This window comes from Dama dama, chromosome Y, assembly GCF_033118175.1.
Source record: "Dama dama isolate Ldn47 chromosome Y, ASM3311817v1, whole genome shotgun sequence".
Classification (NCBI taxonomy): domain Eukaryota; kingdom Metazoa; phylum Chordata; class Mammalia; order Artiodactyla; family Cervidae; genus Dama; species Dama dama.
Window position 1 is genome coordinate 455,997 of NC_083715.1, and position 16,481 is coordinate 472,477.

Below are 16,481 nucleotides of genomic sequence, written 5' to 3' on the forward strand. Positions count from 1 at the left end.
GATCTTCTGTTGCCTTAATGTTAGCAGTAAACAAATCCACAAGCTAGCGGTACTGATTTTCTATGAGATCTCCAGAAATAAGTCAGAATACCCTATATACAACTTATTTGTACCAGATTGAAGAGAAAAGATATTAACCAGTCCTAAATGGACACAGAACCCACTGACATGCAGAACCAGTTGAAGATTAGAAACTTTGAACCAATGATCCCTGCTGGACATGGTTTGCAACAAGATTAATGAGTATTAAGCACAGTGTTAATCTTTGTACCTAACGTTAATGTATGAAGTTATTTTGGTGCTGATTTGAAGAGACCCTTAGTGTGTATCTAGATTCGTCAGTGCACATGGTTAGTGTCAAATTAGAATAATGTATAGCTGAAGAAAATTAAATATGTTTTGAATCATGCTGTTAGAACTATGTGGAACTCTGGCTGCTGATGCTGTATTTCAACCATAGTTCCAACATATTTGGTCCTACCATCTATTCCACCCTTCATCCTATGTCTACAAGAAATGCTCAGGGAGGTGAAAATGCCACTCATTTATTTCCCTGAAGATAGAGTTACTGGATGTGCTGGAACAGCAATAGGACAAATATCAGTCTCTTCCACTCATACTACTAATCCCAGGCAAGTTGAAAAAAAAAAAAAAAAATCCAGGACACTAGGGCAAATGTGGTCCTCAAAAGTCCATTTATTAATATCTTTACTCCACAGAAGAGATATCAGAACTTATCACTCTTTCACGCAAAAATATCCGATGATTTCCCTTACCTATAAAATTGATGTTTTGATCTCTTCTGTCATACCTGCCCACTGCACATGTCCAGACATAATCTGTCATTCAGGAACACTTAAACTTCATGTTTTATTCTGTTCCTATTCTGGGTCTTGTCAGTGTTCCTTTTACCTGAAGTTTCTTTCCTAATGTCTCCTACTGAATCCTAGTCCTTATTGAAGACCTAGATCAGATTTTGATCTTCAAAAACTCCCAGAAACATTGAAAAGCTTCAACAAATATATGAATATCTGTAGTCTGTCCAAAGTCTAGGCATTAGCGTGCATTAATTATAGTCAATGCCATCATTTTTTGCTCTATATTCTACTTAGACTAAGGTTTAAACAGTGTAAATTGCATTTTAGCATATCTATTTGTATGGCTTATGAACTCCTGACATAGTTAAACACTTTCTGATGAAGAGCCACAGATAGGGCGACAAGCATAACAGATAACTTTAATATTGCTCATCATATGTCCTGGGTGTTCATTGGAAGATCTGATGCTGAAGCTGAAACTCCAGTACTTTGGCCACCTCATGCGAAGAGTTGAGTCGTTGGAAAACCCTGACACTCGGAGTGATTGGGGGCAGGATGAGAAGGGGATGACAGAGGATGAGACGGCTGGATGGCATCACCAACTCGACGGGCGTGAGTTTGAGTAAACTCCGGGAGTTTGTGACGGACAGCGAGGCCTGGCGTGCTGCGATTCATGGGGTCACAAAGAGTCGGACATGAGTGTGCCACTGAACTGAACTGAAATGAACTGAAGACATTAATCAAAGAGATTTACAGCTAGATTTTTATAGCTCTAGAATAAGATAAAAAAAAAAATTCTCTGTCAAACCTGAGTATGATTATAACAATTGTACTACAGACTGCTGCTGCTGCTGCTAAGTCACTTCAGTCGTGCCCCACTTTGTGTGACCACAAAGATGGTAGCCTACCAGGCGCCTCCATCTCTTGGATTCTCCAAGAAACAACACTGGAGTGGGTTGACACTTCCTTTTCCAGTACATGAAACTGAAAAGTGAAAATGAAGTCGCTCAGTCCTGTTGACTCTCTGGGAACGCATGGACAGCAGCCTATCTGGCGCCTCTGTCCATAGGATTTTCCAAGCGCGAGTACTGGAGTGGGTTGCCATTGCCTTCCCCTACTGCTGATGAGAGCAATACAATGGAAATATGGAAAATGATGCTATGGATAATTGTGGCTTGCAAAGAATGTCAGGTTGATTGGTGTAGTCCCTTGTCCAATCTGTGGGAAATGTGAGCCTAACAGTAGCTTGAGAATGTACTACAATTTCATCAATTGGATAGTACCTGAGGAAACATCATACTAATAACTTTCTGGACTTGAACAAGCAACTTCCCTTATATGTCTACGTCTTCTATATACTTAAGATATTTATCAGATTTGCAGCTGCCAAACTCTAAACTTTAACATTTTATCCTTCAGATTACGTTGCATAGAGCAGATAAAATGTATACTGCTTGAGGTGGAACTATGGAATGAATGTGAGTCTGCAAAGCTCTGTTTTCTAATTTTTATTTTTCCCATAATCTTTATCATCAAGTTGTTTCATTGGAACTCCTAAGTCTTTTCATATTTAGACATTTTCAGTACCAACCACTTGGTTATTTTGCTCCTTAGCAAACTTCCTGCCCATATGTGGTGGTCCAAAGATCAGAGGTAGCCTCTATTTCAGGCATACGATAAGTATGAAGACCAAGGGTAAAAGAGAGATGAAGTGTGCCAAGCTGGGAAGACTGTATCCAGACTATTCCTCTTTTACAGTGCACCACCCAGGTCCTTTTCAACTTCTACAAGCGCTGGCCACTGATCTGTTTAAAAAGGTCCCTAGTCTGAAAAGAATTTCCTTTGGTCACATGAGTCTCTCCTAGTGTGAGAGGTGAAGATCCAATTTCCATGAGTAAAATTTTGACAGTGAGTGACTCGGAAGTAAGTGACTTAATTCAATGTGAGATAAACTTTGAAAAGTTTATCTTCAAAGTGGTGCAGTTAGCTCTACACTTGAGATTAGGTTCTGTCTTTCACTGATATATCTTGCTTTCCTCATTCCATTTCACCTTGAAATCCTCACCAATAAGTCCCTTGAAGAGCAATCATGGACCCTGATTTAAGGGATCCTGATGAAAACATTCCCACTACAGAACAGCAACTACCATTCAGTGAGAAAAGGAAAGTGAAAAATATTTTTACTCTAACCACAATTTCTCTAAAGGAGAACTGTCCCTGTCTGATGCTAGTTACTATTCCTGATGCAGACTTCTGGGGTTTTCCTTTTTTTGTTGTTGTTGTTTTTTGGTTTTTGTTTTTTTTATGTTCTTAGCCTAAATAGTCATTTAAAAATATGCTTTTCAAAGAAGCTGATGATATTTTTTTAGCTGATCTTGGGGTGGATATACAAAGTTGGTGGGTTTAACTTCCAAAAATATACTTATTTTTCAAGGGAAGTTTCTACTCAAGTCTAGAATTTATTAAGGTTTATGTGTTTAATATTGTGTTTCTTATTTGTTCCATTATTCAGGTTGTATTTTTCAAATACAGACCTCTAATTCTGAAGACATGTGAGTAAAGTCACAAGCAAAACTGGATACAAGATATGAATACTTATTCCAACTGGAGAACACATCATATCAAAGAACATCAAACAGGTCAATCTAGAATAGTAATCACAAAATGATGTGTAAATCAATGGAAAAAAAAGCTTCATTAGGAATTAAAGTAAGATCTCATATATATTAACAGAAAAGAAAAATAAAGGGAAGAAGAAGAATGACATATGCACACACAGTGAGACAGAGATGAACAGAACAGAGTGAAACACTAGTGTGACTGAAAAAAGGGGAGTTAAAGGAACAAGTTGAAGATTGTGATTAGGGTAGAACTGAGGATGCTCATAGTCAGTTCTCAAGAGCCTGCTTTTTATCACACAACTTAGCTGGCAAGTGATCATTTTATCTGGCTGCAGCAAGACGAAGACTGTCTGAGGAAAATACGTGGAGGCTGGAGAATGGTTAGGATAGCACTGAATCATGTGCAGTAGAAAAATGACACAAATGCTGGGCCAGGTGGGTGACAATAAAGCCAGCAAACTGTGGCTGAATCTCAACATGATAAGGAGTAGAAGTAACATAACTTAGAATCTAGATAGAATGAGGTGGGATAGAAAATGAAGTAGTCAAAAATAGCTACTCCTGTCAATAACAGAAGGAGAACATTTGTTGTTATACAGCCAACAAGTCAGTTCTGGCTCTGCGCAACCCCATGGACTTTAGTATGCAAGAATTCTCTTCACAATCTGCCAGAATTTGTTCAGATTTCCATCCATAGAATTGGTGATGTAGTCTAACCACCCCATCATCTGCTACCCATTTCTCCTTTACCTTCATTCGTTCCCAGCATCAGCACATTTTCTAATGGGTCAGCTCTTTGTATCATGTGGCCAAAGGAGGAAAAACAAACAAAACAGAAAGGCACCTAAGTATTCAAAGAGAGGTGTTGAATCTGTTTAGGATACGGATGCAGAAAAAGCTTTTGAGAAAATTTAACACCCACTTAGGTTGAAACCTGTAGTGGAAGTGGGAACAGTGGGGATCTTCTTTAAACAATAAAGACCATGCATGGATAAACCCACCAGAAGCAGGGTTCTCAATGGTAAAAATCTGAAACTATGACCCCAAATTCGTGAATAAGTGAAAGATGCCCCTCCTCTCACCACTGTTACTCAAAATAGTCTTGGGACACCTAACTGCTGCAATTGGAGAAGAAGAAGGAAAAAAAATAGTTGCAAATAAATGGGAAAATAAGAGGTAAAACTGTCACTGTTTGCAGATGATATGATACTATGCACAGAGAATCCTAAGATGCAACCATAAAATTATGAGAGCTACTCAATGACTTTCAGAGAAGTGTCTAGCTGTAAAGGTAACACACAGAAATCACTTGCATCCCTATACACTGATATCAAAAAGAGAAATTAAGATAGCAATCCCATTCACCACTGCAACAAGAGGAATAAAATTCCTGGGGATAATCATGGGTAAAGATTTGTGTGCTGAATTGAATAAGGCATGAAGGAAACAAATCAAAGGTGACAAAATAAATGGAGAGATACACCTTTCTCTTTGACTTGGAGATTCAATACTGTGAAAATGTTTATGATACAAAAAGCAGTTTACAGATTCAAAGCAATTTCTTTGACATTACCAATGTCAGTTTTCACAGAACTAGACTTTTTTTTTTTTAACAACTTGTTGGGAAACATAAAAGACCTTGAATAGCTATGCTATCATGAGAAAGAATAAATAGGCCTGGAGGAATCAGGTTTCCTGATTTCAGTCTGTAATACAAAACTGTAGTAATGCACACAGCATGAAACTGGCAAAAAAAAAAAAACAAAGAAACAAAAAATGGGGATACAGGCCAATGGAACAGTTAGAAGACCCTGAAAAAAATATGTTGTCCAAATGGTTACCTAATCTATGACAAAGGATGCAATAATATACAATGGAGGGAAGATATTAACCTTTGTAGGTGCTGCTGGAAAATCTTGAGAGATAAAGATAAAAGAGTGAAATTAAGACACTCCCTTTTATTGTTTAGTGGCCAAGTCATACCTGATTGCTTGTGATGTCATAGAGTGCATCAGACAAGCCTCACTATGCACCACCATCTCCCAGAGTTTGCCCAAGTTCATATCCATTGCATTGGCAATGATGCCATCAAACACACTCATTCTTGTCACACCCTTCTCCTTCTGCCTTCAATATTTCCCATCATCAGGGTCTTTTCCAATGAGTTGGTTTTTTTTCATTAGACGGATAAATTAGAGCTTCAGCTTCAGTAGCAGTTCTTCCAATGATTATTTTGGGCTGATTTCCTTGAAGATTGACTAGGTTGATCCCCAAGTTGTCCAAGGACCTCTCAAGAGTCTTCTCCAGCACCACAATTCAAAAGCATCAATTCTTCTGCATTCTGCCACCTTTATGGTCCTGCTCAATCAACCATATTTGAATACCACAAAGACCATAGACTTAACTATACGAACTTTTGTTGGTGAAGTGGTGTCTCTGCTTTTTGACACATGACTAGATTTCACATAGATTTTCTGCCAAGAAATATTTGTTTTCTAATTTGTTGGCCAAAGACACCATCTGGAGTTATTTTAGAGCCCAAGAAGGGAAAATCTGTCACTGCTTTCCATTTTTCCCTTCTATCTGCCATGGGGTGATGTTGGGGGCAGGAGGAGAAGGGGACGACAGAAGATGCCATGGCTGGATGGCATCACCGACTCAATGGGCATGAGTTTGAGTGAACTCCTGGAGTTTGTGATGGAGAGGGAGACCTGGTGCTGCAATTCGTGGGGTCACAAAGAGTCGGACATGACTGAGCGACTGAACTGAACTGACTGAACTGATGGGACCTGATGTTGTGATCTGAGTTTTTATCATATTGAGTTTTCTACCTGCTATTGCACTCTTCTCCTTCACCCACATCAAGAGGCAATTTAATTCCTCTTCTTTTCCTACCATTAGAGCAGTTGTCACACATGTATATGAGGTTGTTTATATTTCAGCCAACAGTCTTGATTCCAGCATATAACTCACCCAGCATGGCATACCTCAGGATGTGCAGTGCTTAGAAGTTAAGCAAACAAAATATCAATAAACAGCCTCACCATACTCCTGTCTCAATCCTGAAAGAGTCATTTGTTCTATACATGGTTGTAACTGTTGCTTCTTGACCTGCATACAGGTTTCTCAGAAGACGGGAAAGATAGTCCTGCATTCCCATCTCTTTATGTGTTTCCCACAATATATTATGATCCACAGAATCAACAACTTAAGAGCTCAGTTCAGTTCAGATGCTCAGTCATGTCCAACTCTTCACAACCCGATGAACCACAGCACGCCAGGCCTCCCCGTCCATAACCAACTCCCGGAGTCTGCCCAAACCCATATCCACTGAGTTGGTGATGCCATCCAACCATCTAACCCTCTGTGATCCCTTTCTCCTCCTGCTCTAAATCTTTCTCAGCATCAGGGTCTTTTCCAAAGAGCCAGCTCATCTCATCAGGTGACCAAAGTGTTGAAGTATCAGCTTCAACACCAGTTCTTCCAAGGCACCCAGAACTGATCTCCTTTAGGATGGACTAGTTGGAAATCCTTGCAGTCCAAGTGACTCTCAAGAGTCTTCTCCATCACCACTGTTCAAAAGCATCAATTCTTCTGGGCTCACTTTTCTTTATAGTCTAACTCTCACATTCATACATGACCACTGGAAAAACCATAGCCTTGACTAGACAGACCTTTCTTGATAAAATAATGTCTCTGCTTTTTAATATGCTGTTTAGAATGGTCATAACCTTCCTTCCAAGGAGGAAGCATCTTTTAATTTCATGGCTGCAGGCAATATCTGCAGTGATTTTGGAACCCAGAAAAATAAATCCAGCCACTGTTTCCATTGTGTCTCCATCTATTTGCCATGAAGTGATGGGGCTGGATTCCATGTTTTTAGTTTTCTGAATGTTGAGCTTTAAGCCAAATTTTTCACTCTCCTCTTTCACTTTCATCAAAAGACTCTTTAGTTCTTCTTCACTTTTGCCATAAGTGTTGTGTCATCTGCATATCTGAGGTTATTGACATTTCTCCCAGCAATCTTTTTTCCAGCTTGTGCTCCTTCAACCCAGTGTTTCTCATGAGGTATTCTGCATATAAATTAAATAAGTAGTGTGACAATATCCAGCCTTGACATACTCATTTTCCTATTTGAAACCAGTCTGTTGTTTGTCCTGTTCTAACTGTTGCTTCTTAACCTGCATACCAGTTTCTCAAGAGGCAGGTTTTGGCATAGTCAGTAAAGCAGAAATAGATGCTTTTCTGGAACACTCTTGCTTTTTTGATGATCAAGCAGATATTGTCAATTTGATCTCTGATTCCTCCACCTTTTCTAAAACCATCTTGAAAGATAGTCCTGGAAGTTCATCATTCATGTATTCCTGAAGCCTGGTTTGGAGAATATTAAGCATTACTTTACCAGCCTGTGAGATGAGTGCATTTGTGTGATAATTTGAGCATTATTTGGCATTGCCTTTCTTTGAGATTGGAATGAAAACTGACCTTTTCCAGTCCTGTGGCCAACACCGAGTCTCCAAATTTGCTGACAGTGGTCAATGGAATTTCCTATTTCCATGACTCTAAGAGCCTACATACGGTGACAATTTCAATTCTTGTTCCTCTGATGTGTCTGAACCCAGCTTGAACATCTGGAGTTCCTAAGTTAATGTAATGATGAAGAGAAGCTTAAAGGATTTTTAACATACCTTTACTAGCTTGGAGGATGAGTGAGGTTTTGCAGTTGTTTTAACATTCTTTAGTACTGCCTTTCTTGGGAACTAGGATAAGGATTGCCTTTTTCCAGTCCTATGATCACTGCTAGGTTTTCCACACTCCAAAATGGCTGGTTCTGTGTGAATGATCACAGTCACCTGGTTATCTGGGTCATTAAGATCTGTTGTTGTTGTTGTTGTTCCTACACTCCTTTGCATTCTTTCCATTTCATGTTGATCTCCTCTGCTTTCCTTTGTTTCTTTGTTTGTTTGTTTTTTAGGTCTTTCATGTTTCTGTCCTTTACTGAGCCTATTTTTTGGATGAAATGTATCTATATTTCAAAAATTTTTAAGATACCTAGTTTTCCCCCTTCTCCTGTTTTCTTCTATATATTTGTATTCTGCACTGCAGGATTGCTTTACATCTTTCCTTTCTCTTTTCTGGAATCCTGAACTTAACTGGAGTACCTTTGCCTTTTTCACTTGCTTTCTGGTGCTCTTCTTTACTCTGCTATTTGTACATCCTCCTCGATGATTTTCTTTTTCTTGACATTGCTTCTTCCACTGCTTGCTGCTCAGTATTTTGGACCTCCTTCCCTGGCTTTTGAGGCACTCTGTTTGCTAGAGATAAACTCTGGAATTTCTTTCCAACCTGCACTGCATATTCATAGGGTATTTGATTTTATTAGTCCCTGGCTGGCCTAGTGGTTATGCACCTGACCTTCTGAATTGTGCAATATGTTGCTGTTGGTCTGATCCACAGTGAGCTCCAGATCCCCCACCCCACCCCCCGATGTTATACACTTTTCCCTCTTCATTATATAGACAGGACGATTCCATTAGGAACCATTGGTGATGTCCATGTGTAAAGCCATGTCTTGTGTGGTTGACAAAGGATCTTTGGGATGACCAGTGCATTCTCTTGGCAGAATTTGATTTTTTTTTTTTTTTTGTCCTGTTTCATCTTGTATTCCAAGGCCAAACTTGCCTGCTATTCCTCATATCTCTTGACTTTCTCCTTTTGCATTCCAATCCCTTATGGTGATAAGGACATCTTTCACTTGCTGTTAGCTCTAGGAAATCTTCTTGGTCCTCACAGGACTGATCAGTCTGAACTTCTTCAGTATCAGGATTCAGGGCAGAGACTAGCATTACTGTGATGATGAATAGTTTGCCTGGAAGATGAACAAAGACCATTCTGTAATTTTTAAATTTGCACCCAATGTAGTGCATAGTGAAGTGATTCTAAAATTATAGCAGACTGGGGAAGTAGAGTCAAAGGAAAAAATAGAACATTGTCTTAGATTATGAAAGCTTGATTTTTGCCTAAAGAAGATACAATGTGGAATTTGGGGAGAATATAAGAATTTCTATGTAAGGAAGGAGATTCAGTGTGTGGGGGTTCAGCAAGATGAGGATGAAGAGCTTCTTTTCCATCCATTTTTGTAAATTCATGGCTGGAAGCACTTTTAGGAGTGTCTCTTTAAGAAGGCTGTTGGTTGTTATGACATTCAATAAGCAAGGTCCTTTCCATTGTAAACACCAAAAATATTTTGTTGAAGTGTCCGCTGATGAGTTTTCTGAGAGTTGAAGTGGTTTCACTGACCAGATGCAGTGATATATGTTGATTCCAAAGAAACAAGAATAAATTAATTAAGGTAAGCAATTACCTGTCCTGAATAGGAATCTTGTGTGAATATTCATGATTGTGGCAGCAGAGTCTGAATCCATAGCAGAAGGGAGCAGAGGGCAGGTGAAATCAATCTGCAAGGGGTGGCCGTTAGCAGCAGCATAGGAATCTGTGAATGTGTAGATAATTTCAAGACCCCATTTTGCTGTGGCCTCCAAAAGGGCTAGGTGAACAGATGCAAGTTGAGCCAATTGACTTGAGCCTGGGATACTATCCTTAAGAAGACAGATGCCTGAGAATGGTAGGTAGAATGGCACAAACCTCCAGTGACATTGCATTGTTTATAATGATGGTGTTTCTACTCATAAGCTACACTGATATTTTTAATTCTAAAGCTGTTGGCCCCTGATGGCTCCACAAAACACAAAAAAAGGTGTGTAGTGAGGATACTGGCATCATTGCCTGAAAGCTGTCATGCAAGCTCCTGGTCATGGGTGAAAGCCCATCCTGTTGAAATTTGGAAAGGCTTTGAAAATTAGATGGGTTTTGTGGTTCAGTCACCAAGTCATGTCCTTGGTGTGACTCTGCGACCCCATGGATTGCAGCATGATAGATGTCCCTCTCCTGAACTATCTCTTGGAGTTTGCCCAAAACATCAGTTTAGGCCTCTTCTAAAGTTACCATTTCCATTTTATCAAGAAGGTATTCTAGTTGGGCTGAGCTTTTCCTGACAGACATTTCCAACACCCCACATTGGAGGAACTCTGTACAGAATGTAGTACTGGGTTTCTGCTAGTTAGGAACTCAATGTCTGGAAAAAAGGAGAAATGAGCAGAAGGCCTCTGTTGCCTTTCCCTGTTCATGGAGCCATTGAATTTCTATTGCAGCACTATTTCACATGTCCAGGTTAAGGATAGTCTTGGCACTACACTTTGACTCTGGGTTTACCAGTAGAGATCTCTGTTTTCTTTACCATGGAAGTAGCATCTCCTCACACTTTTAGCCTATAGCCTTTGCTTAGGCAGTGAGGATAGCCTTGGGACACAGCCTACCCACATTAAGATTACTTGGCATTGGTGTTTGGGCTAAGGGTCAATTTATAATCACTAACTGTCAGTTAAAGTCTTTATAATTATCTGTCCGTTCATCTTCTTAGATCAATTATATGGCCTTGATTATGCTACTCTGTGGGAAACGCTGAATTGTTATTGAAGAGTGTCACCCATAGCAGTGACATCAGAACTCCAGTTGCAGTGATCCCCTCCTAGACACTGCTACCCACATGGTTAGCTAGCTAGTAAGAAAATTGCACTTAAAGACATAACCCTGTTATAATTACAAAGGCAATTAACAATAACTCCTAAAGTAAGTGGAGTGAAAAATGTTTTTATCATCATAGTCAAATGGAATACAAAAGTAGGAAGTTAAGAGATACCTGGAGTAACATGTAAGTCTGGTCTTGGAGTACAAAATGAAGCAAGACAAAGAATAATAGAATTCTGTCAACAGTGAGCAGTGGTAATAGCATACATCGTTTTACAACAAGAGATAACTTTACACGTGGACATCTTCAAAGGGACCATACTGAAGAAAGTTTAATTATATAATTGGTAGCAATCAAGAGGGAGTTGTAGTATACAGTCAGAGGAAAGGAAAAAAAAAAAAAAAAACTAGATCTGGGGTTGACTGTGACTTAGATCATTAGTCTCTCATGGCAAAATTCAACCTTAAACCAAAGAAAGGCATGGTGTCAACACCTAGGAAAGCCAGGTATCACTTAAATAAAATCCCTTTTGAATATGAAGTTCAGATGAGTTTTGTTCAGTTGCTCAGTCATGTCCAACTATTTGTGACACATGAACTGCAGAATGCCAGGCCTCCCTGTCCATCACCAGCTCCCACAATCCTCCCAAACCTATGTCCATCGAGTCGATGATATGGTCCAACCATCTTATCCTCTGTTGTCCACTTCTCTTCCTGCCATCATTATTTTCCAGAAGCAGGTTCTTTTCCAATGAATCAGCTCTTCACATCAGGTGGCCAAAGTATTGCAGCCTCAGCTTCAACATCAGTCCTTCCTATTAACATGCAAAACTGATGTCCTTTAGGATGGACTGGTTGGATCTCCTTGCAGTCCAAGGGAATCTCAAGAGTTTTCAACACCACAGTCCTAAAGCATCAATTCATCGGCGTTCAGCTTTCTTTGTAGTCCAACTGTCACATCCACACATGACCACTGGAAAAACCATAGCCTGGACTAAATGGACCTCTGTAGGCAGAGTAATTTATCTGCTTTTAAATATGCTGTCTAAGTTAGTCATAACTGTCCTTCCATTGAGTCAGCGTCTTTTAATTTCACAGCTGCAACCACCACCTGCAGTGATTTTGCATCCCAGAAAAATAAATCCAGCCACTGTTTCCATGGTTTCCAAATCTATCTGCCATGAAGTGATGAGACTGGATACCATGATTTTAGTTTTCTGAATGTTGAGCTATAATGCAGTGGAGGTAGCAAAGAGTTTCAAGGCTTTATGTACAGAGTACATAAAGAGTCATGTGAGGAGTTCAAAATATTCTACAGAAAGCAGTGGAAGAAGCCATACCAAAAAGAAAAAACAAACAACCAAAGCGAAAAAAAAAAAAAAAAATCAAAGACACAAAGGAAACATGTTTGTTTGAAGTGATTTTACAAATATTTATGAAAGAAGAGAAGGAAAATGTAAGCCAAAAAGGGAAAGGTACCCTCAACTAAGTGCAGATTTCCAGAGAATAGCAAGGTGAGACAAGAAAGATTTCTTCAAAACAATGCAAAGAAATATAAGAAAAGAAGAGGAGGGGAAAAACTAGTGCTCTAGTGAAAAACAACAACTGGAAATATCGATACAACATTTCATCCAAAGATGGGCTCAATAAAGGACAGACATATGAAAGACCTAAAAGAAGCAGAAGACATCATGAAAAGATGGAAAGAATGCAAAGGGTGGTAGGGGAAAAAAAAAAAAAAAAGAAAAGAAAAACACAATGACCCAGACAACTAGGATGGAGTTATCATTCCCACAGAGCCAGTTGTTCTGAACTGTAAAGTCACATGGGCCTTAGGAAGCACTTCTATCAGCAAAGCTAATACAGGTGCTGGAATTCCATCTGAACTCTTGAAAATTCCAAAAATGATAAATTCAAAGTGTTGCACTTAATATGTCAGCAAATATGGAAAACCTAACAGTGGCCACAAGACTAGACAAGGCCAATCCTTATCCCAGTTTCCAATTCCAATTCCAAGGCACTACTAAAAATTGTTCAAATCACTGCACAATGAGACACATCTCCCATGCTAGTGAAGTTTTGCTCAAAATCTTTTAAGCTTCACTTCATCATTACATGAACTGAGAACTTCTGGATGTTCAAGCTGGGTTTAGACACATCAGAGGAACCAGACTTCAAACTGTCACCATTTGCTGCATAATGGAATTAGCAAAAGGTTTCCAGGAAAACCTCTACTTCTTCTTCATTGACCACTCTAAAGTCTCTGACCCTATGGATAATAACAAATTGTGGAAAACACTTAAAGGGATAGGAATACAGGCCATCTTACCCGTCTCCTGAGAAAACTGTATGCAGGTTGAGAACCAACAATTAGAAAAATTATTGACTGTTTCTGGATTGAGGAAAGAGTATGGCAAGACTGTTTACTGTCACCTTGTTTATTTAACTTCTACACATAGCACATGATTAGAAATGAAAGTTTGGATGAGTTACAAGCTCATAGGGTGATGTACTAAAGAAACCCTTGATAAGAAAAAACGAAGAAGGGTGCAAAAGCAGGCAGCAAGTTCAATATTATGAAAACTCATATCACAATACCCAGTCCCCAAATGTCATGGCAAATAAAAGGAGTGTAAGGGAAAGCAGTGACAGATTTCCTCTTCTTGGGCTCTAAAGTCCCTGCAGATGGTGACTTCAGCCATGAAATTAAAAGCACACGTTTCTTGGCAGGAAAGCTGTGGCAAACCTGGATAGTGTGTGAAAAAATAGACATCACTCTGTCAGTAAAAGTCCATATAACCAAGACTGCAGAGTCAATCCTCTTCCTGTTATTCACATACAGTTGTGATAGGTGGGCCATCGATGCCTTTGAACTGTGGTGTTGGAGGACACTTTTAGAGTCACATGGATAGCAAGATCAAACCAGTAAATTTCTTGAAATCAACTTGGAATACTCTTTGGAAGGACTCTTGCTGAAGCTGATGAAAAGGGCCAACTCATTGAAAAGACCCCGATCATGGGAAATACCGAAGACAGAAGGAGAAGGTTGCCACAAGGATGAATTTGTTGGATTGCATCACCAGTGCAATGGATATGAACTTGGGCAACCTCTGGGAGATGGTGCAGCATAGGGAGGCTTGCCTGCTGCAGTCGATTGCATCACAAAGAGTCAGAGACAACTTGGACATTGAACAACAGCAAGGAAGTGTCCTAATTTTATTTTTTTATCTTTAGTTGTCCAGATTTTCCAGCATCATATATAAAAGGGATTATCTTTTCTCCATTGTATATTGTTGCCTCCTTTGTCATAGACTAGGTGTCCTTTTGGGCAAGAGATTTTGTCAGTTTTTCCATCAGTTCCATTGGCCCATATTCCTGCTTGTGGGCCAGTTTCATGCTGTGTGGATTACTAGTGCTTTATTTTATAGACTGAAGCCAGAAAATATGATTCCTCTGGATTTTTTTTTTCTTTCTAAGATTTCATGACAATTTAAAGTATTTTATGCTTCCATATAAGTTGTATTTTTTTAGTCTACCTTGAAAAATATCATTGATAATTTGACAGGAATTGCATTGAAAGTGTAAACAGCTTTTTTCATTAAGCCATTTCCATAATATTGATTTTTTTTCCAGTCAAGGAGAATGGTAATGTCTACATTTGTTTGTGTCACCTTTAATTTATTTCTTTCATATCTTATTCTTTTCTGCACACATTTCTTCTCCATGTCTGGGTAGGTTTGTTCTCAATAATTTTATTTTTCTTGTTGCAGTAGTAAATGGAGATGTTTCCTTCATTTCTATTTTAGATTTTTGTTGTTGTTGTTGTTCTCAGTGTGTAGAAATGAAGAGAATTCTGTCTTAACTTTGTATCTCTGCCAACTTCCCTAAACCCATTGCTTAGGTTGAGTGGTTTTCTGGTGGTATCCTTGGCTTACCTGGGCATACTATCATATCATCTGCAAACAGTGACATTTTTACCACTTCTTTTCCTGTTTGTTTCCAATTTTGATTTTCTTATTCTTTTCTGAATGCTGTAGTAGAAGTCCTAACTCCATGTTGGATAAAAATGGTGAGAGTGGGCAATTTTGTCTTGTTCAGGACCTAGTGGTCATGATTTCAGTTCTTCAACATTGAGCTTCATGTTTGCAGTGGATTTATCCATATGTGGCCTTTATTAGGTTGAAAAGTTTCCCTCTGATCACAATTCCTGTACAGGTTTTATCATAGAGTGTTGACTTTTGTGAAAATGTTTTCTGCATCTATAGTCTAAACAGTTCTCCTTGGAGAACTTAGTTGATTTTTAGTGTTCATTCTTCCCTCGGCCCCATGGGTGCCAAGAGCTGACACACTCAAAAATGCTCCGATGCTGGAAATGATTGAAGGTAAAAGGAGAAGTCGGTAGCAGATGATGTGATGATTATATAACATCATCAACTGATGGACATGAATCTGAACAAATTCTGGGAGATCATGAAGGCAAGTTTGGCAGGCTACCATTCATGGGTTGCCATAGAGTGGAGAATGACTTACTAACTGAAGAAGAACAATAAATTTTTGCCTTCCATGTTTGACACTTGTATTTATTCTTGGCTACTTCACTTTCTGTCCCACCTCATCATTTCCATATCTCAGTTATGCTGTTTTACCACTTATTATGCTGAAATTCATCCACATTTTGGTGTCTTTATTGTAACCCACCTGTCCCACCGTTTAAGTGATTTCTCAATGGCACATGACTCAGAGGTCTATTAATCATTTTCTAGCATCCAGTTCTCTTCTCTAGACACTCTACCTTGCTACAGCCAGAGAAGGCTGTCCCTCACCACCTAAGGTGTGTGATAGAGAGCACAATTTTGAGAATAGCATTTGAGGACTGTGAATTCTATATCATTCTCAATCTTCATACTGTTCTTTTAACTCTACCTTCTTCAGTCACACTGAAGTTTCAGCCTGTGCTCTGTTCTTCTCAGTCTCAGCTGTGTGTACATATGCCATTCCCCTGTTTCCCTTGATTGTTATTTTTTGGTAGTGCCTATGAGATCTTATTTTAATTTGCTTATAAAGCTTTTTCTGATTTTGCAGATTGTTCTTAGACTACTATTTTCAACTGATCTGTCTGGTGTGTTTTGATGCATTGTGTTCTCCGATTGGAATAAATAATCACAACCCTTGTCTATTTTTGCTTGTCATTTTAATCACCTCTATTTAAGAGTAGAAGTCTCTATTTGAAAAAAAGAAATCACCTAAATACTTGAATCAGTAGAAAAAATAATTAATCTTATTAATCTTAAAAAAAAAAAAAAAAAAAGTCGGAACATGAAGAGACATTATTAGATCCTATCACTCCAAAAAAGAATAATATTTTTTTACAAATTAAAACCACCAACTTTGGGTGTCTATCCAAAGGTCAGCTAATAGATATAATAAATTTCTAAGAAAAGTATATTTTCAATGA